Source organism: Cervus elaphus, chromosome 14, assembly GCF_910594005.1.
Source record: "Cervus elaphus chromosome 14, mCerEla1.1, whole genome shotgun sequence".
Classification (NCBI taxonomy): Eukaryota; Metazoa; Chordata; class Mammalia; order Artiodactyla; family Cervidae; genus Cervus; species Cervus elaphus.
Window position 1 is genome coordinate 31,393,815 of NC_057828.1, and position 20,404 is coordinate 31,414,218.

At 44.6% G+C, this 20,404-nt stretch overlaps 1 pseudogene; it reads right to left on the bottom strand.

The window, feature by feature from the left end:
- Positions 1-1,074: 1,074 nt before the first annotated feature.
- Positions 1,075-20,404, bottom strand: part of LOC122707412 — a 32,231-nt pseudogene continuing 12,901 nt past the window's right edge.

Consider the following 20,404-nt stretch of genomic DNA (forward strand, 5'->3'; position numbering starts at 1 on the left):
ATCTCTCAAGGTGGAGTGTTTGCACCACAGAAATGGGCAAATGCTACAAATCAGGATGTTTTTCTTTAGTGAGCTGGCCAATAAACATTTGCTAGACTCCACTGCCTCCTGCTTTCTCATCTCCTTTTTCGGCCTAAGCCAACAGGAAGGCAGAGGGTGGGGGAGCTTGGGTGAAAGGATCCCTATGGGCCAGTCCATGGGGCATGGAACAGGGTTGGGATGGAGGATGGAGCAGGAATTGTATGGGAGGAAGGGGCAGCAAACAGAGAATAAGCAGCACATCCCACTGTCACTTAAAAAAAAAAATTGGCTGTGCGGGGTCTGCCTTGTGGGGTGAAGGGGCTTCTCTAGTTGCATCGCATGAGCTTAGTTGCCCCATGGCATGTGGAATCTTATTTCCCCAATCAGGGATAGAAAGAATCTGCATCCCTTGCATTAGAAGTTGGATTCTTAACCACTGGACCACCAGGGAAGTTCCCTGCTGTCACTTTTGATCCTCTTGTATGCATGCGTGCATGCTAAGTCGATTCAGTCATGTCTGACTCCTTGTGACCCTATAGACTTCTCTGTCCATGGGATTCTCCAGGCAAGAATATTGGAGTGTGTTGTCATGCCCTCCTCCAGGGGATCTTCCTAACCCAGGGATCAAACCTGTGTCTCTGCATTGGCAGGCGAATTCTTTACCACTAGTGCCACCTGGGAAGTCCATTGATCCTCTTATCCTGCTCTAATTGTTTTAAGAAACTCATCACCACCCGCCATATTGCAGGCTCACGTTGACCCCCCTGGCTCTCTCACTAGAAGGGAAGCTTTGGAGCGAAGGGAGGGATGCTCTTGGAGAGAAGGGACTTTGATTTCTTTCCTACCAAGTCTTTAGTTCAAACAGCTAGCAGATTCTCAATAACCTTTTAAAAAAGTTTTTCAGATTATTTATTAATCAGTGTAAACCCCAACACAATACACCAGCATGATTTTGTGCATTTAAGGGGATATATTCCCTGGCTAAGCAATAAATTATGCAGATGGCTTCTGGAAGACCTTCATTCTAAGCAGCTTTATAGTGAAACATTTCATTTAGGAATCTGGACCTTCTATCTTCAGGTTGCTGTAATCTACATTCATTGGGTGGAACTTGTATTGATCACTGGGACCCAGTTTGTTCTAGGGTTCTGGGTTATTCTTTCTGTCCCAACTGACATCTGGATTGAGCAATGCCAGGCGCAGGATATCTGCTGCTGCTCCAGTAAATATGAGAAAAGGAATCAAACAAGGATGCTCCTTGGCCTGACCAATCATCTGAAGGTGAAAGTGAAAGTCACTCAGTTGTGTCCGACTCTTTGCAACCCCATGGACTTTATAGTCCTTGGAATTCCCCAGGCCAGAATACTGGAGTGGGTAGCCTTTCCCTTCTCCAGGGGATATTCTCAACCCAGGGGTCGAACCCAGGTCTCCCACATTGTAGGCGGATTCTTTACCAGCTGAGCCACAAGGCAAGCCCAAGAATACTGGAGTGGGTAGCCTTTCCCTTCTCCAGCGGATCCTCCCAACCCAGGAATTGAACTGGGGTCTCCTGCATTGCAGGCAGATTCTTTACCAACTTAGCTGTGAGAGAAGACCAATTATCTAGTGGAGTCAATAACTTTTGTTGAATGAAAGCATACACGGCAGAATTTAAGTGACTTAAGAGAAGTGCTGAACTGTGCAGAAGAGAGATTCCACATGATGTGGCATGTCAGGTACCTGTTCAACACCCAGGAGGAAAGGTCTAGCAGACAGTTGGAGAAACAGAGGTTGGAGTGGAAGATTTGTTGTTGTTGTTCAGTTGCTAAGTTGTGTCTGACTCTTTGTGACCCCATGGATTGCAACACACCAGGCTCCTCTGTCCCCCACTATCTCCCAGAGTTTGCTCAAATTCATGTCCATTGAGTTGGCGATGCTATCTAAGATACAACCTGATTATGTTTTATCAGATTGAGAGCCTAATCGTGGAGGACGACACCAGTCTGCTGATATCACTGGAAGAATGTCAGAGAAGGGGACAGATGCCACCGACAAGCCTTGGAGAGGGGAAGGGAGAATGAAAGAAGCAGAGATAGCCCAGATGGGGAAACAGGAGAATGAGCATGAGGTGTGGAATCTAAGGGAGGGGCATGTCAGGGAGAAGGAGGTGAGTGATGCCCATGGAAGCTGGCATTTAGTTAACACTCAACCCATGTTTGTGCTGAATGAGGTCAAAGTGAAGCCTGAGAAATGGCTGCTAGACTGTATAATGAGGAATCACTTGTAGCCAACACAAGACATTTTAATAAAGTGATAGATTTAGAAGCCAGATTCCAGTGAGTTGAGGGATGAATGGATCACTTTAAAAATTCAGTGTATAATGCTACAACACAGATGAAACTTGAAAACACGCTAACTGAAAAATGTCAGTCATAAAAGACTGTAAATGGTGTGATTGCATATCTCTGTGAATATACCATTGAATTGTATACTTCAAATAGGTGAATGTATTGTATGTGAATTATATGTCAGTAGAGATGCTACTTTAAAATATGCTATGCTCATATAACTGAATATAAAAAAACAGAGCAAGCCAATCAAAAAATGGGCAGAAGACCTAAATAGACATTTCTCCAAAGAAGACATGCAGATGGCCAGTAGGCACATGAAAAGATGCTCAACATCACCTCATCATGCATCAACATCATCATTAGAGAAATGCAAATCAAAACTACAATGAGGTATTACCTCACACTGATCAGAATGGCCATCATCAAAATGTCTACGAATAATAAATACTGGAAAGGGTATGGAGAAAAGGGAACCCTCCTACACTACTGGTGCAGCCACTATGGAAAACAGTATGGAGGTTCCTTAAAAAACTTAAAATAGAGAGTTGCCATATGATCCAGCATTCCCACTTCTGGGTCTGTATCTGGAGAAAACCCTACTTAGAAAAGATACATGTACCTCAGTATTCATATCAGCACTATTTACAACAGCCAAAACATGGAAGCAACCCAAGTGTTTGAGAGGGTAACAGGCAGGAAGGCCAGGGGTCTCCAAACAGAGGAAATAGGCTGCAAGTGTCAGACATTTTTTCTCTCTCCCTTAAGCAGCAGGAAGAAACAAACTGCAAGTGTCAGATTTTTTTTTCCTTCTCCATACAAAATTAAAAAGAGGTTTCTCTATGGAAATGTTTTTCTTAAGCTATGTTAATGAAACTATGTATTTGCTTTGGAATTTGTCTTTCTTCAAAATGGTTCCACCTAAGACTAACTTTTTTTCTTTTCTCAAACCTTGGGCTGATAATAGCTCAACAAACCAGTATTCATATCAATTGTTTTATGGGTGGGGGATGACACACCTTGTACCATCCTATCTCAAAAATGCATATTGTGGGAGAGGGGTCTGATGAAACGCTGTCAGCCTTGAGGTGTTTCTCTTATCTGATGAACAGCTTTCTAACAGACATAAAACCGCTTGGTAAAGACTAGCAGGGGGGCACTCTCAGTCCCCCTTCTGATGTCTATGTCAGAAGCTTTCTCTGTTCTTTTTCATACTTTAATAAAACTCTGCTACACAAAAGCTCTTGAGTGACCAAGTCTGGTCCCTGCTCCCAAAGCTAAATCTTCTTCTTCGGAGATCACGAATCCAACATCGTTCACCATACGCTATCATGTTCACCAATAGATAAATGGATAAAGAAGATGTGACATATATATATATATATTTATATATGCCATAAAAAATGAAACAATGCCAAATGCAGCAACGTGGATGGACCTAGAGATTATCATACTAAGTAAAGTAAGTCAGACAGAAAAAACAAATATCATATGATATCACTTACATGTGGAATCTAAAATATGATACAAATGAACCTATTTACAAAACAGAAACAGACTTACAGAGATAGAAAATAAATTTTTGGTTACCAAAGGGGAAAGGTGAGTGATTAAGAATAAACTAGGAGTTTAGGATTAGCAGATACAACAAGGACCTACTGTGTAGCACAGGCAACCATATTCAATATCTTGTAATAAACTATAATGGAAAAGAATATATACATACATACATATATATATATAACTACCTGAAACTAACACATCGTAAATCAACTATGAAGTGAAATGAAGTTAAGTCACTCAGTCCTGTCCGACTCTTTGTGACCCCGTGGACTGTAGTCTACCAAGCTCCTCTGTCCTTGGAATTCTCCAGGCAAGAATACTGGAGTGGGTTGCCATTTCCTTCTCCAGGGGATCTTCCTGACCCAGGGATTGAGCCTGGGTTTCCCGCATTGGAGGCAGACACTTTAACCTCTGGGCAACCAGGGAAATCAACTATACTTCAATAAAAAATAAATAAAAATTTATTATGAAATGTTTTTGCTTACATATCCTGTATTTCATCTACTCTTAGGCACCATAATCAGAAGTATCTTTTTTTTTTAATTGGTCGTGCTGTGTCACATGCAGGATCTTAGTTCCCTGGACAGGATCTTAGTTCCCTGACCTGGGATTGAACCCATGAAGTAGAAGCATGGAGTCTTAACCACTGGACATCCAGGGAAGTCCCAGAAGCATTATTGTTTTACATACCACAGAGAAAGATAACAGCCTACCATGTAAACTATGGCACAAAGATATTTTTCTGAAGTAGAAGCATGGAGTCTTAACCACTGGACATCCAGGGAAGTCCCAGAAGCATTATTGTTTTACACACTGCAGAGAAAGATAACAGCCTACCATGTAAACTATGGCACAAAGATATTTTTCTGAAGTAGAAGCATGGAGTCTTAACCACTGGACATCCAGGGAAGTCCCAGAAGCATTATTGTTTTACACACTGCAGAGAAAGATAACAGCCTACCATGTAAACTATGGCACAAAGATATTTTTCTGAAGTAGAAGCATGGAGTCTTAACCACTGGACATCCAGGGAAGTCCCAGAAGCATTATTGTTTTACATACCACAGAGAAAGATAACAGCCTACCATGTAAACTATGGCACAAAGATATTTTTCTTACCACATTGATTGTGAGATGCATTTTGATTTCAGAGAGATTAAATTTTTTAAGATGTGTGCTTTAGAATCCGTGAAATAAGGTACATAGTATACATGTGTGGTTGCAGAGGAGGCGGGCATATATAGGCAATGTATATAGGCATATATAGGCAGGCTGGATATAGGCAATGTACTAAACAAGTATAATAGTCTGAGTACCTGGGTACTTGCCCTTGGTACAGTTGTAGCCCTTTCTAGCCCTTTCTTTTTTCTCCTCCTGTAGTGGTCACCATCTTGTCTTTTGTTTTGTTTTTTTTTTTTGTTTGTTTGTTTTTTAATGTGGTACAATATACATAACATAAAAGTTTCCATTCTAATCATTTTTAAATGTACAATTCAGTGGCATTAAGAACATTAACATTGTTGTGCAACTATTTTCAGTATCCATTTCCAGAACTTTTTCGTACTCCCAAACTAAAGTTAAATAAGCTGAGTTAAGCAATACTTCTTCATTCTTCTCTTCCCCAGCCTTGGTAACCACTGTTTTACTTTCTTTCTCTATAAATTTGGCAACTCTAGGTATTTCACATAAGTAGATTCATACAATGTTTGTTTGGTGACTGGTTTACTTTTACTCAGCATAGTGTCATGCAGGTTCAATCTTGTTGTAGGCTGTGTCATAATTTTCTACTTTTTAAAGGCTGAATAATATTCTATTGCATGTTTACATCTTATTTTACTATTTATTTATATATTCATCCATTGAAGAATGTCTGGGTTGTTTTCACCTTTCACTATAGTAAACAATGCTGCTATGAACACTAGTACGTAAGAGTTGAGTCCCTGCTTGTTTGTGTGTATATACCCAGAACTGAGAATTGCTGAATTAAATGTTATTCTAAGTTTAATATTTTGAGGAATTGCTGTATGGTTTTCTGCAGTGGCTGCACTATTTTACATTTTCACCAGCAACACACAAGGGTACCAATTTCTCCACAGCCAACATTTGTTTTTCTCTGTGTGCTTGTTTTAACAGCAATTCTAACGGGTATGACTTCCATCCTGATTTTGAGTGTGCAACTCTTTGGTTCTTCTTTATCATCATACTAAATACATCTACCTCTAAATAATACATTGTTCAATTTTGCAAGTTTTAAAACTTCATTTCCAGAAGAGTCAGGCGGAGTAAGATGTAAATCACTGAAGGCAGGCCCCAGCGGCAGTGATTCCTGCCTTTTTGCAGGGAAATTGGAGGGGTGGCTTTTGGGGGCAGGAGGCAGTAGGTGGTTCTCAGGATTCTCAGGTGGGGGCCTGAGAATCCTGTGTTTATTAGCCCTGCAGCCTCACTCCCAGGGGCCTTTGTGGGATCTCCTGGAGCTCAGAAAAGGCAGACCGTGAATGAAGACGCTCAGCTGCAGGGGGCTGAGGGATGCAGGGGAAGGGAAGTGGCGGCGTCCACAGCCGGAGTCTCTCACCACCGCGGAACACGACAGAGGAGCCGCTCCACCCACGCGTGCCATCTGCCGCATGGTCACCCTTCCGCCTCGTTCTATTGATAGGCTCGGGGAGAGTGTTCCACCTCAGCACAAAACAAGTTGAGTCCAGTAAAAATCGGGACTCAAAAAATCTGGAGCTCATGGCACTGAGTCTTACCGTCAGGGCAGGAGTTAGGGCCAGGGCTTCCCGGCCCTTCCAGTGTGCCCCAGAGCCTAAGGCGTGGAGCTAGAAGGGAAGGTCAAAGGCATCCTGAGACCAGGTGCTCCGAGGGAAAACAGCACGTGCAGTATAGCTCAGTGGAGGGAGAGTTCAAATCCTGACTCCTCCACTTACCTGCTGTGTGACCTGAGGCAAGTTACTTAACTTTTCTGAGCCTTGCTTGTCTCAGCTGTAAAGTGGAGATTCCCATTCTATTTGCAGATCAATTTGAGGACTAAAAAAGATAATGTATGTGAATTCACTAGTACAGTTCCTACTGCATGTTTAGTTGCTAAGTTGTATCCAACTCTTTGCCACCCCCATGGATTATAGCCAGCCAGGCTCCTCTGTCCATGAGATTCTCCAGGCAAGAAATACTGGAGTGGGTTGCCATTTCCTTCTTTAGGGGATCTTCCTTTCCCAGGGATGGAACCCCCATCTCCAGCTTTAGTAGGTGGATTCTTTACTGCTGAGCCACCAGAGAAGCCTTCCTGGTGTTTAGGAAGTACTTAATAAAAAATAACTACCTTCCTATAATGGAATGCCACTCAGTAATAAAAAGGTTTAAACTATTAATACAAGCAGCAACCCTACTTCCTGGGAGACACTCGCCCCCGAGTCCACCCATGGTTGAGGGACAGGCTGCAGGGTAGAGGGGTGTCACTGCACCCCTTTGACTTGGCAGTTTCAAGCAGGTGTGGGAGTCCTCTGGGCCTCCTTGCAGCTGTGCTTCACTCGCTTTGTTTACGTTCTGACATACCTGTCGTGACCATGGCCACCCTGCGTTCACAGTGGTGGTCACTGAAGTCATGATTCTAAGGCAAGAGGGCATCAGAGAGGGTGGGAGGCAGAAGGGACCTATCTGATTCAAGCTCATTTTTGCTCAAGGGAGAAGAGGCCCAAGAAGTGGGGAGCCACTCATAGTCCACGGCTGGCTCCTTCTGCTCCTCCTCCAAGCAGAGGCTGAGCCCCCAGTGCTGTGCACGAGCATGGACCCTGGGTTTCTTCCTTGAAGACTTTTGTGTGAACCCTTCTTTCCCTGGCTGGCCACTCTTCTCCCTGCACTGATCCTTGCCGGGTGAGAAGGGCAGCTGACCCCTTGTTGGGCTCAAGGGCTCATGTAAAGTCCCTGGAGTGCTTCCAGAGTCGTGTGTGTGTGTGTGTGTGTGTAGGGGTGCGGGACACAAGGAGGTTTGGAAGACTGTCACAACCATGTTCCTAATCCCCAGAAGTCACAGGATCCCTGGCACAGAGCTTCTGCCGCAATCTCCAGGGCTGAGCACGTAGGCCTGCGGGTGGCCCATGGACTGATTTCATTTGGTGCACACAGCCATTGGTTTTTGTTCTAATTGCATTAGTTGCCAAATGGAAAAAAGGAGAGATTTTTAAACAAAACTCCAGATTTGCAGCTTCTTTGACAAACTGGTAAATCTAGCATCACTACATCCGCCTTGTGGAAGGACAGTGGTTGTCTGGGGTTGAGTCACAGCTGCTTCTTTAATAATAGTGATAATAATGCTGATGATGATCTTAATAATAATAATAATAACTAACACTTGGGGAGCTCTGCTGATGTGCCAGGCATACTTTGCATGCAATTCATTTATCACGTCCCCCAGGACCAACTTTGCCTATTTAGAGTCTTGGCCTGACGCCTACAGGCTTCAGTTTGTAGCCCTGCTCCAGAGGAGGAGGAAGAGCTTGGAGGGAGGAACCTGGGGCCCTACTGCATCTTTCAGGCTGCCGCCCTGGGCTAATGGGAGACTGTATCTCCTTACCGCTGTACCAGCCCCTTTCTGGGCCCATTTTAATCTCATTTCTGCCGCTTGGCAGCAGCCATCACACTTCACACTACCTCATCCCACTGCCCACTGTTGCTTCCAAACCCCCCCAACCTTTTTGATTTGGTTTTCAGGAGGGTGGAGGAGCACCTTGATCAGGGCCAGGTCAACTTGCTAGATATAACAGCACCAGAAGACTCAGGGAGGGGTGGGAAGGCTTGCTGGGTGTTGGTTTATTATTTTGGAGAGCCTTGGGAGGTAAAGTCTTGATGAAATTTCTTGTTGGAATATAGCCTTGAATTTTGCAAAGCATTTGATGAAATGCCTCAAGTCCTTACAGCCAAGCTGAAGAAATGTGGGCAAGTTGATGGTGGACTAAGTGGATTTAAAAAAATATAGTTGATTTACAATGTTGTGTTAGTTTCAGGTAGGTGTACAGCAAAGTGAATCAGATATATATATATATATATATATATATATGTATATATATATTTCAGGCAGATTCTTTATCATCTGAGCCATCAGGGAAGTCTACGTATATTTATAGGCAGGAGACTACCAGTGACTATCACTCTGATGGAGATCAAGTTCATCATGGTGCATTGTTATGGAGAAATGAAGTACGAAGGTGTAATCTTTTCCCCGGTTAAAACAAGTGTGTGCCCTTCTCACGGGCAAACACTAGACTCTATTATCTCCTGGGTCAAAGGGAGATAGCAGGTGGAGGGTCACAGGGTCTCAGCCCCTCCCGTGGACACTCAGGGATGTGGCTAAAGCCAAGATCCCTGGATGAGGAGAAGAAAAGGAGAAACAATTGTGGTGAAGGAAAACAACTGGAATTAGAGGAGGAAGGGGGCAAGCGAAGGCGATGTCGACTAAAAAGATGCACAATATGAGAGATGTGAGCTCAGTTTTATTTGGGGCAAAATGAGGACTGCAGCCTGGGAGACAGCACCTCAGATAGCTCTGAGAGACTGTTCCAAAGAGGCAGTGGAGGAAGGTCAAAATATAAGATTTTGGTGAAAGGGGAGTTCAATGCACTCAATCGCTTATTTAACAAAAGATTTTCTGCTAGTCACGAGGAGCTGATGTCACCATGAAGGGATTCAGCGCTTTTCTAGATATGAAGAGATGCAAGGATTAGGTTCATGAGATCAGTTCCTGAAAATATCTATCTGAAGACCTGTTCTACCAGCTTCCCTAAAGCACAGAGTGCCTCACTCTCTACCCTGAACTCCTTCGGAGGATGCTAAAGTTCAACAGCTGCAGCAGCACAAGAATCAGTCTCTGCAGAAGCAGATGGCAAATGCCCTTGGCAAGCACCAATTTGTAGTTGACAGTGAGGGGCAGGGAATGAGGGAGGCATGGAGGGTCTCTCTAGCTTTGCCCTTTTATGAGGGGGGGAGGTCATCTTACAAGGTGACAAACGGGGACTTCCAGGGGGCTGGCAGTGTTCCAGAAGTGACTGCTGGGGCTGCAGAGGAAGGCGTGGGTGACTGACAAGGGAAGCTGCGGGCACTGCCCCTCACACCCACTGGAATGTAGAACTTTAACAGCAAACAATTCCCAAGCTCCCCAGCGTGGAGGTGGCTGCTGCCCGCGTTCTTCCTGCAGTCTGGGAGCAGCTCTGGCTCTGGCTGAAGGGGCTGGAAGCCCGCTTCTCTCCTGAGAGCTCAGGAGAACTGTGTGCCTGTTTACTCTCATGTATTAAGAGGGGCAAGTGGAATATTTTGCCTGGAGTGAGAAGTGGAATTTTTCTCTGGAGCTCCAGTCTCTGGGTTCTTGGTATGCAGCAGACGCTCAATAAGTGCTAAGGAAGGAAAAGAATGAAGCCTGAGTGGGAATAAGTACTGGCAGCTCAGAGGGACTTGGAAGCCTGTTCTGAAGCTCGCAAGGACAGGAGGAGCCTCCCATGGAGCCAGCCTCACCCCTCGAACAGATCACACAGCCCTCTTAAACAGTTACCCAGGTAATATGTGCACACGGTTAAAAAGATCAAGTGGTACACAAGGCTTAACATGAGAGCAATAGATCCCTGCCCTTTCCTGTCCCACTCCCCACTCCCCAGAGGCAACACTATCAGTAAACTGACCTCCCCTCAGAGGTCATTTTTAAAAATATTTAGGAGTTACTTGGACTGCAAGGAGATCCAACCAGTTCATCCGAAAGGAAATCAGTCCTTAATATTCACTGAAAGGACTGATGTTAAAGCTGAAACTCCAATACTTTGGCCACCTGATGCAAAGAACTGACTCATTTGAAAAGCCTCTGGTGCTGGGAAAGATTGAAGGCGGGAGGAGAGGGGGACGACAGAGAATGAGACGGTTGGATGGCATCACTGACTCAGTGGACAAAAGTTTGAGTAAACTCTGGGAGTTGGAGATGGACAGGGAGGCCTGGCGTGTTGCAGTCCATGGGGTCGCAAAGAGTCGGACACGACTGAGTGACTGAACTGAACTGAACTATTACTATTTTTTAATTAATTAATTTTTGGCTGTGCTGGGTCTTCGTGGCTGTGCTCAGGCTTTCTCTAGGTGCGATGCGGTGGCTTCTCTTACCACACAGCCGGGCCCTAGAGGGTGCGGGCCTCAGTAGCTGCAGCACGAAGTCTCAGCAGTTGTGACACAAGAGTCAGTTGCCCCTCAGCAGGTGGGCTCTTCTCAGACCAGGGATCAAACCTGTGTCCCCTGTATTGGCAAGTGGATTCCTAGCCACTGAACCACCAGGGAAGTCCAGCCCTCAGAGATATTTATTGCAGCATTAGAAATATCTAACTTCACAATAGAAAAGCACTGGAAATGACCTAACCGTCCATCAAAGGGTCAATGAATGCTATACCACAGCAGAAAAAACAATGAAGAACCTCTTCATGTACCAATTTAAAATGATCTCAGGGTATATGAAGCATAAAAAGAGATAAAGGTGTGTTTGTATAGCATGCTACCAGTTATGCAAAAAAGGGAAAAAAATATATGTATGTATCATCATTTTTATAGAACGCTTAGGAAAGACCTGGTACATTTGAGTAAAGAGCTGAAAGAGTGAGGAATAAAGTGTGCATGTGTGCACACTTTATATACACAGAATCATTTGTTAAGTTATGAGTGAAAATGATTATATTTGTTGCCTCCCAGGGAAGAGACAGTGTTGGCTAGGAAGTGGGTGAGAGGCATTCATTCATCCTCTTTTATGTAATTTGCATGACTTACTTATCAAAAAACATTTAAGGACCTCTTTGTGGCAGATAGAATTTAGCGTGATCCCAATGGTCTCAGCCTGCTGGAGTTCACATCTCCTGCCTCTCATGGCAAGATGATGGGAGATTACGCCCATGATTATGCTGTGTTATATAAGACTCTTTCCTGGCAGTCTGGAGTCAGAGTCTCTCTTTATGGGTTTGATAGTCAGTGGCCATGTTGGAGAAGCCCTCATGGTAAGGAACTGTGGTCTCTAGGGATTTTAGGTGACCTAGAAGCCTGAGGATGACTGCCAGCTAAGAGCCAATAAAAAGCAGGGGTTTTCAGTCATACAACCACAAGGAAATTAATGCTTCCAGCAACCTGAAGGAGTTTGGAAGATGATTCTTTCTTAGTTAAGCTTCAGATAAAACACAGTTCCAGCTGATGCCTTGATTTCAGCTTAGTGAGACTCTATAGAAGATTCATGCCCAGACTCCTGACCCAAGGGAATTGTGAGATAACAAACATGTTGTTTTAAACTGTTAAGTTTATGGTGATTTGTTATGCAGCAATAGAAAACAAATATACTCTTTGAGCTGTTTCTTCTGGTATTTATCTTCATATTTCTAAGTAATGTGCTTATATTTCTTTCCTTGATCTACCAAATTTAGAATTTATTCACTGATGGTTCTGATATGGCAAAGATTTCTTCTCTTCTCATGCCCTTCCTTCCCCTTGCAGGATAATAGCTTCGATACTTTCAATTAATATAGGTAGTCAGTGTTTAATTATTGTACTGTGTAAATATTGTTTATAGCAGATCAAGTAATATACATTGATTATATTTCCTATCTTCCTTTGTTTATCCCGGGATTAAAAATGATCTCATTTAAAAATTTTACCTAGTGCTTTTTTTGATAGAATGGCCTCTCCAAGCGCTACAGCGAGAAGTGTCTTGGCTTGGCTGCCTTGGGCACCAAGGGCAGCTGCCCTGACTGCTCTGTGGGTTGCTTGGAGGTGAGAAACTATGCTTAATGGATATTCATTCATCATGGCTTAGAAAGATGGAATGTTTTCAGGCCATTCTTATTGGAGAAAGACAGTGAACCTTTAAAGTCAAAAGTACAGACCATAGTTTCAGGTGGTACTACAGTTTTGTTTTATTCCCAAAGGTGATTTGACGAAGCAAGGTTGTTAAAGAAATTAAAAGTGTGTTTTTAAAAAGAAGCACAGTAAAATGTGCCACCCTAACTCAGGAAAGTCCTGTTTCCTGTCACTGGCCTAGACTTCCACACTTGGCTATAGTTGGCCCCTGAATATAGCTACATTCTGCTAGCCCAGCTCCTGCCATGGGGATCAGCTGAGATTTATCTCTGGGATGCAAGATAGTTCGTTGTTGTTATCCAGTCACTCAGTCATGTCCGACTCTTTGTGACACCATGGTCTGCAGCGTGCCAGGTTTCCCTGTCAGCTGCAACACAGTTGGCTTCCCTGTTCTTCACTGTCTCCTGGAGTTTGCTCAGACTCACGTCCATTGAGTCGATGATGCCATCCAACCATTTCATCCTCTGTCGCCCCCTTCTCTTCCTGCCCTCAATCTTTCCTAGCATCAGGATAGTTTAGCATACACGAATTAATCAATGTAATATGCTATGTTAACAAACTGAAGAATAAAAAACATATGAACATCTCAAGAGATATATAAAAAGCTTTTGACAAAATTAACATCGATTTATAATAAAAATTCTCAACAACATGCATATAGAGGGAACATACCTCAACATAATAAAGTCTGTATAAGACAAGCACACAGTTACCATACTCAAAGGTGAACAGCTGAAGGCATTTTCTTTAAGATCAGGAACAAGACACAGATGTCTGCTCTCATCGCTTTTATTCAACATAGTATTGAAAGTCCTAGTCACAGCAATCAGACAAGAGAAAGAAATAAAAGGAATCCAAACTGGAAGGGAAAAAGCACAACTGTCACTGTTTGTAGGTGGCATGATATTACATACAGAAAATCCTAGAGACACCACCAAAAAACTACTAGAACTCCTCAATTAATTTGGTAAAGTTGTAGGATACAGAATCAATGTACATAAATCTGCTGTATTTCAATACTCTAACAATGAACTGTCAGAAAGAGAAATTAAGAAAACAATCCCACTTATAAAATACTATATTATTAAAATAACTTTATTTTTGTAATTATATTTTGAAATTAAGAAGTATGATTCCTCCTGCTGTATTCTTCTTTCTGAATATCACATTGTGTGTTCTGGGTCTTTTATGGTTTTATATGAGTTTTAACATTCATTTTTTAATTTTTGTAAAAATTGCCAGTATGGTTTTTGATAGAGATAGCACTGAATCACTTTGGGCAGTATAGACATTTTAATAGCATGAAGTTTTTCAATGCCTGAACACAGAATGTGTTTTCCTTTATTTCTGTCTCCTTACATTGCAGGGGAGATTGAAGCTGTAATTCTAGGGGGAAAAAATCTGGCCTTTTAGGTGACATAAATCTTACTCAAATCCCAGCTCTACCAGCTAGTATTTGTCAGTGAGTATTTGTCAGAGCTTGGGCCAACTCTCCTCTTAGTCGCAATTCTCCTTTTTGTAAAACAAGGATGATAATAACTAAAATGGATTTAGAGGAATAAATTGAGATAATACTTGCCAATGCATGCAAAGTAGTATAGTGCTTGACATACAGCAGGCAGTAGATATTATTATCATAGTTCAACAGATGTTTTCAATGCCATTTAGCTCTGTATAAATACTTGCTACTCAAAGTATGACCCAGACAGCAGCATCCACCAGGGGACTTGTTTACAATGCAGTATCTCAGGTTCCACCCCAAACCTACTGAATCAGAGGCTATATTTTATGCTAAATGTTTCATATGCATATTGAACTTGGATAAGGACTGGTCTAAACCACCTTAGATTACAAGTGGGGTTCATGTTTATATATTTATCTTTTTCCTTATAAAAAAATATCCATTTTACCTTCTTTCTGCCATTCTGGACATGTAAATGCTTAGGACAATATTATTGGGTAAAAATGTTCATTTTGATGAAGAAGCATTCACCATGGCTGTGAAGAAACGTGAATCTGTGGAATGAAATTGGATGGAAATGTATAAATTAGCTGTCTGCCTCTATTAAAATATACCTGCTTTATTATCCACCCCCTAAAAAAAAATTCACCTACTTTTCTATGTACCTTGCTCCTTCAGTTCTGGCAAACGCTTAACAGCGTAATTTCTGACTGGTGAGACCTATCATTTAATGCATGGATCCCGTTTTTCCCCTGGTGGTCTCCCTCCTGGAGCAGCTCTTCCTCCGACTCCAAACTACAAGCTTGCTCTCCAGCCTGCCACACAGCTGTCATCCAGGGCCTTGCATTCAATGCTCTTCTCAGTCCCAGCTCTGCTGTGTCCTTGGGCCCATACCTTCTTTCTTGATTTACAGACTAGTTTCCAGCAGCTTCTTATGACAGGGTACAGGGGAGGCCAATTTGATTGAGGCTGTTTACATCTGAGAAATCTTTTTTTCCTGCCCTCCCACTCCCTGAGAGTGGCTGAACATAGAATCCAGGTTGAAAATAATCTTTTCACCCTGAGGATGCTAAAGGCATTGTTTCTTTATCTCATGGTTTCTAGTGCCGCTGAGAAATGGGTGCCATTCTGATTCCCGTTTCTCTTATTACTGTGTCCTATTTGAGCTTTCATGTCCAAACTTTTGGGATCCTCTCTTTATCTTTGGTGTTCTGACATTTCAAAATTGGTTGCAGGTAGTTTTTTCACTTGTCATGGTAAACTCTCAAGTGGCCCTTTCAGTATGGAAATTCATGCCCTTCTGTTCTAGGAGTATTTGTATAGATATTTTAAAATTATTTCCTCCCACTTGTCTTCTTTATCGCTTCTTTGATTCTTTAAATTTTTAGAAAGTCTCATTTGTCCAGTTTTCTCTCTTTGTCTTTTAGTTTTCTTTTCTGGAAAGTTTCCCTTTATTGAATTTTAATTTCAACTACTATGTATATTTTTAATCTCCAAGAAGTCTTTCTTGTTTTCCGATTATTTCCTTTCCCATAAGGGCAATGTCTGCTCTTGCTTTTCAGAATTTTCACTAGACTTCGTTTTGAAATTGCCCTCTGGTCCTTGCCTCATCTCTGAGATGCTCTGATACCTACTTTAGGCCTGCTTTTGTTTTGATCTCTTTTTCATGTTGGAGGCTTTCCTCAATTCTTTCCTCCACTAATCCTTGATTATCTGTTCATATTTTCAAAAGGCTCTATAAAGTGGATTGAAAGTTCTAAATGCTTGGGTGGAATGTGAAGACTAGTAGGGCTTTTTACATTGGAAATTGCCAAATGTCAGTATTTAGAGATCTTTTTCTCTGGGGTAGTTCAGCTACTCAGGAGGAGAATCCTCTAATCACTTGCCTGGGAGCAGGATGTGTGTAGCAAGACCAGAACATGGACCCAGAAACCCACTGTGCAGTGTTTAGACTGCAGTTCTGAGCCTCTCTCCACCCCTTGCTTTGCCTGGTCTCCCCAAATTTGGAAATTTCCCTCTGCTTCACCAGAGAGCAAGCCTTGGACATCTTGCTTGGGTAGGGGTGAACAAATCATGTGACCTGCCCAGTTGTACGGGGCAAAGGAGAGTATCTGGAAAGTCTTGCTCAGTGTAGATGCCCACACCAACCTCCTCTTCCCAACCCCACTCTTATCCACAGCTTTCTGTCCCTGTTTTCTCCACGTGCTGAACATCCCCAGCTTTCTGCTGGGCAAATGTGTTCGCTTCTCATCTGGAACCTCCTTTGCAGGCATCTCAGCTTCTATTTCCTTTGCTAATTTTCCTTCTCCATCTGCTTTCTGTCTTCTAAACTTTGTCAAAAATCTGTCTATAATTGTATCCTCTCAAATCCTCTAAGTCTTTGGGTTTATACTTTCAAAAAATGCATTTGCTTTCATTTCAGTGGGGTTTTCAGAGAAAGACAGGATAAACATTTGTAGTCATGTTTGGGAGGCAACACATTTCTTGTTCCTTGGCCTGGGTTCCAGGGCTTCTCTGTCACCGCCTGGTAGCCAAGCTCTTGGGGGGTCAGGATAGCTGCTGGCTCAGGACCAGAGTTCTTCCTTGCCTTCTGGATGGTGTCCTGTCTTTGGGGTCTCTTGTCAGAGTGTTAGAGCCTGTGGAAAATAAAATACCACCTCTGCTCCCACCCTGGGGACATTGTGACATTGTTTAGCAGAAGCCAGAAGCTTTTCTCTGTCAGGACCACTTTTAGGTGCCCTTTTGTCCCACGGCAATGACAGGGTTGCTCGGGAATGTCCTAGTCTGGGCTTAGGGTGGCAGGTGGGGCTGGACGGGGGAAGATGGCCCCAGAGCAGGTAATGTGAGGGACCCTGGCAGCAGGTGGTAGCGAGGCTGGGGAGGCAGGAAGCTGACGGCCCTCAAACACTCAGCTGTCACAGGGAGGCAGGGGTCCCAGACAGCAGGCACTTGGTACGGAGTCAGGCATACATGGCAGCAGGCAGGGCCAGCCGTTTGGGCTGACAGTTGTTCCTGAGGAGGTCCAACCTCTGGGAGCCAGCTTTAGCTAGAGGACTGAGGTTTGAGTTGGGTGAAGTGGGATGCCTGTTCCCAGGGGATGGCTCAAGGCATGGATACTGAGGCAGATTGTGTTAACAGAGGGGACAGTTCTTGAGACTGAAGCTATAGGAAGGGGAGGGACAAGGGGACAAGTGACGAGGGCCCTGGAATCTGAGCTGAAATAACAGCAAGTCAGGCAATCAGGTCTCCTTGGGACAGACCATTCCCGAGCACATGTCCGTCATGACCCTGGACGTGATGTCAGGTGGGCACAAGGCCATGGGAGCCAGTAGTTACAGAGGAGTCTCATTCACCAGCAGGACCTAGATGCAATAGAATTTGCCCCTCGCAGTGGACCATTCTCCAAGTGGGAGCAGACTCTGACCTCTCACTAGCTCCGCAGCAGAGCAAACAGGTGGGAGACGCACCATCCTCTGCCTATCAACCCTGAGAGCAAGCTCTCTGGGGTGGGCTTGAGCCCCGCCCCTCCCCACTGCACCCCCGGGGGCGGTCCCACCTAGGTCCTGCCACCCACCAGCTGCCCCAGTTACGGGGCTGAGCCCAGCCGAGTTCCACGATCTCACACTCTGTCTCCCTCTCCCCACAGACCCTTCCCTGTAACCACATGAGTCCTGGCAACACCCACGACTGCAGGACCCCCAAGCCATAATTTATAATCCCTTTCAGCAGGTTTCGCTGCCCTTAGGGCCTCAGAGTAACAGAAAAGTAAAAGGATGATCCCCTTCAGCGATACTTGGATGATGGGAGGGAGACCCTGGGTTTCAGCTTTCCTGAGTTCAGTGGTGGTCCTGAGAGCCTGGCCCTGGCCCAGCCCACCATGTCTTCTACCTGTTGGGGGCGGGGGGGCGAGTTGCCTCTGAAGCCCCCTCATGGGCACGAGCTGGGGGAGGAAGCCTCAAAGGGAAAGACTGAGAGGAACGTCGTCACCAGGCCCTGCTGGGCGCTTCAGTACATCCTGCAATTCTAGAACCAGACCGGCTCTGTTATTTCCTTTGATTAAACTTCTGTTTTCCCTCAACCCACTGGATCCATCTTTCACTTATTTAATTCCAACTGTAATAAAAAATCTATTGAACTGCACACGAACACAATATGAGGCTGGGAAGCAAACAGCAGGCCTGTCAGGGTGGTAATGAGCAGAGAGGAATCCACAGGGCTTTGTCATCTTTATATGCTCTGCTGCAGAGCATATGAAGTCTGATCACACTTTGACTCAGAATGTGGGGATGGGAGACGCACTCAGTACAAGCTGGGGGCTTGGGGCGGGGGCAGGGGAGAGACCTTCGAGGACCTTGCTGATAGCAAAGTGTTGTCCTTTTCCTCAGTCACAGCTCCCCTCCTTACAGCTTGGCTTGCATCCAGGTCCTGGGCCTCCACCCAGCCTGCAGGCCACATACCAGTGCCATGTGAAACAGGCCTCAGACCCCTTATAATATTGATATCGTTAGACTGAAATTATACGCTCTTGAGAGTCCCTTGGACAGCAAGGAGATCAAACCAGTCAATCTTAAAGGAAATCACCCCTGAATATTCATTGGAAGCACTGATGCTGAAGCTGAAACTTCAATACTTTGGCCACCTGATGTCAAGAGCCAACTTATTGGAAAAGACTCTAATACTGGGAAAGATTAAGGGTAGGAAGAGAAGGGGGTGACAGAGGAAGACGGTTGGATGTCATCACTGACTCAATGGACATGAGTTTGAGCAAACTCCAGGAGATAGTGAAGGACAGGGAAGGCTGGCGTGCTGCGGTCCACGGGGTCGCAGTCAGACACGACTGAGCCACTGAACAACAACGACAACAGCCCGTGCTCTGACCCACCTCCCAAGCCTCTAACCGAATTGTCCTTACTCTTCCAGCTTCTGTCTTTGAGGCTCGTTTCTCTGTCTGGCCTTGCCCCACACCCACAGACCCACACTCACAGCTGATGCCACAGCTTTGACTTCCTAAGTGTTTGGTCCCTTCTGGGCCACCATAGACTTCTTTCCTGGACCATTCTTCCAACCCTCCTGGTTCACCAGAATACCTCCGTTGGTTCAGGCATGCTTGACTGTTGCTCATCCTGGTTATGGGGGTCTCTGAAGGAGCGATGGCTGCCTTGGTCAACTCTTTACCTTGGGGGCCACCCTTCTGTGTTGGCAGAGCCTGACACCCCGCCATCCCCGACCAGATGCAGCTTCCCTAGGGGATCTGGGTAAGAAGGACTGTTTTATTCCAGGGGCCTAGGAGATGCTGAAGATGCCCTTTCAGACCAGCAGTTCCCAAGTGAGGACAGAATCCAAAGGAGGATTCCCAAATGATGAAAAGTGGTATGCACAGGAATGAACCCAGCATCGACCAAGCCTCAGTCCACCTCTGGAGTAGGACCTGGAGGCCCCATGCAGGGCCAGGCATTAATCCTGGGGTTGTGGGATCAGGGGAAGCTCCCGGATTCCCATAGGGGCTCCTGAATCATCAGGGTGTTGGGGCCCAGGCAGAAGACGTCAGCACAGAAGCTATTTGCCAACATGTGTGAATGTATTTCAACATTTTACCAACAGGTACAGCTGTACCGGTGCACACCAGCTGGTTAGCAGTCCTGGTTGGTTCTGCTGAATGACAGTTGGGTAGAAAAACAGGCCTCAATTATAAGACTCCTTTGTGGAGGCAGATGCTTTGTCTGAAGCCTTGGAGCCACCTTCCCTCAAGGTTTCCCCAGGGAGTGGTTACGTTGCTGATCTCAGGTTTCTGGTCTTGCCCCTGTTTGTTCTTTCTGAGAGGGGTGGGGATGTGAAGGGAGAGGTACATCAGAGTCAAAAACTCAGGTTCTGGGCTCAGACTGCCCTGGGTTTGACAGCTATGTCATAAGCTGTGTGACCTTGGGAAAGTTGCTTAACCCCTCTGAGTCTAAAACATGAGACTTAGAACATCTTTCTCCCTAGTGGGTCCATAAGGGTTCATCATGTTAAAAGTCGGTATAGAGTCAGTGCTTGATTAATGGTAACTAATATTATTTTAGAAAAATTTTATTTATTTCTGGCTGCAGTCTTTGTTGCTGTGTGCAAGCTTTCTCTAGTTGTGCCGAGCAGGGGCTACTCTTTGTTGTAGCATCGTGGTTTCCCACTGTAGTGGCTT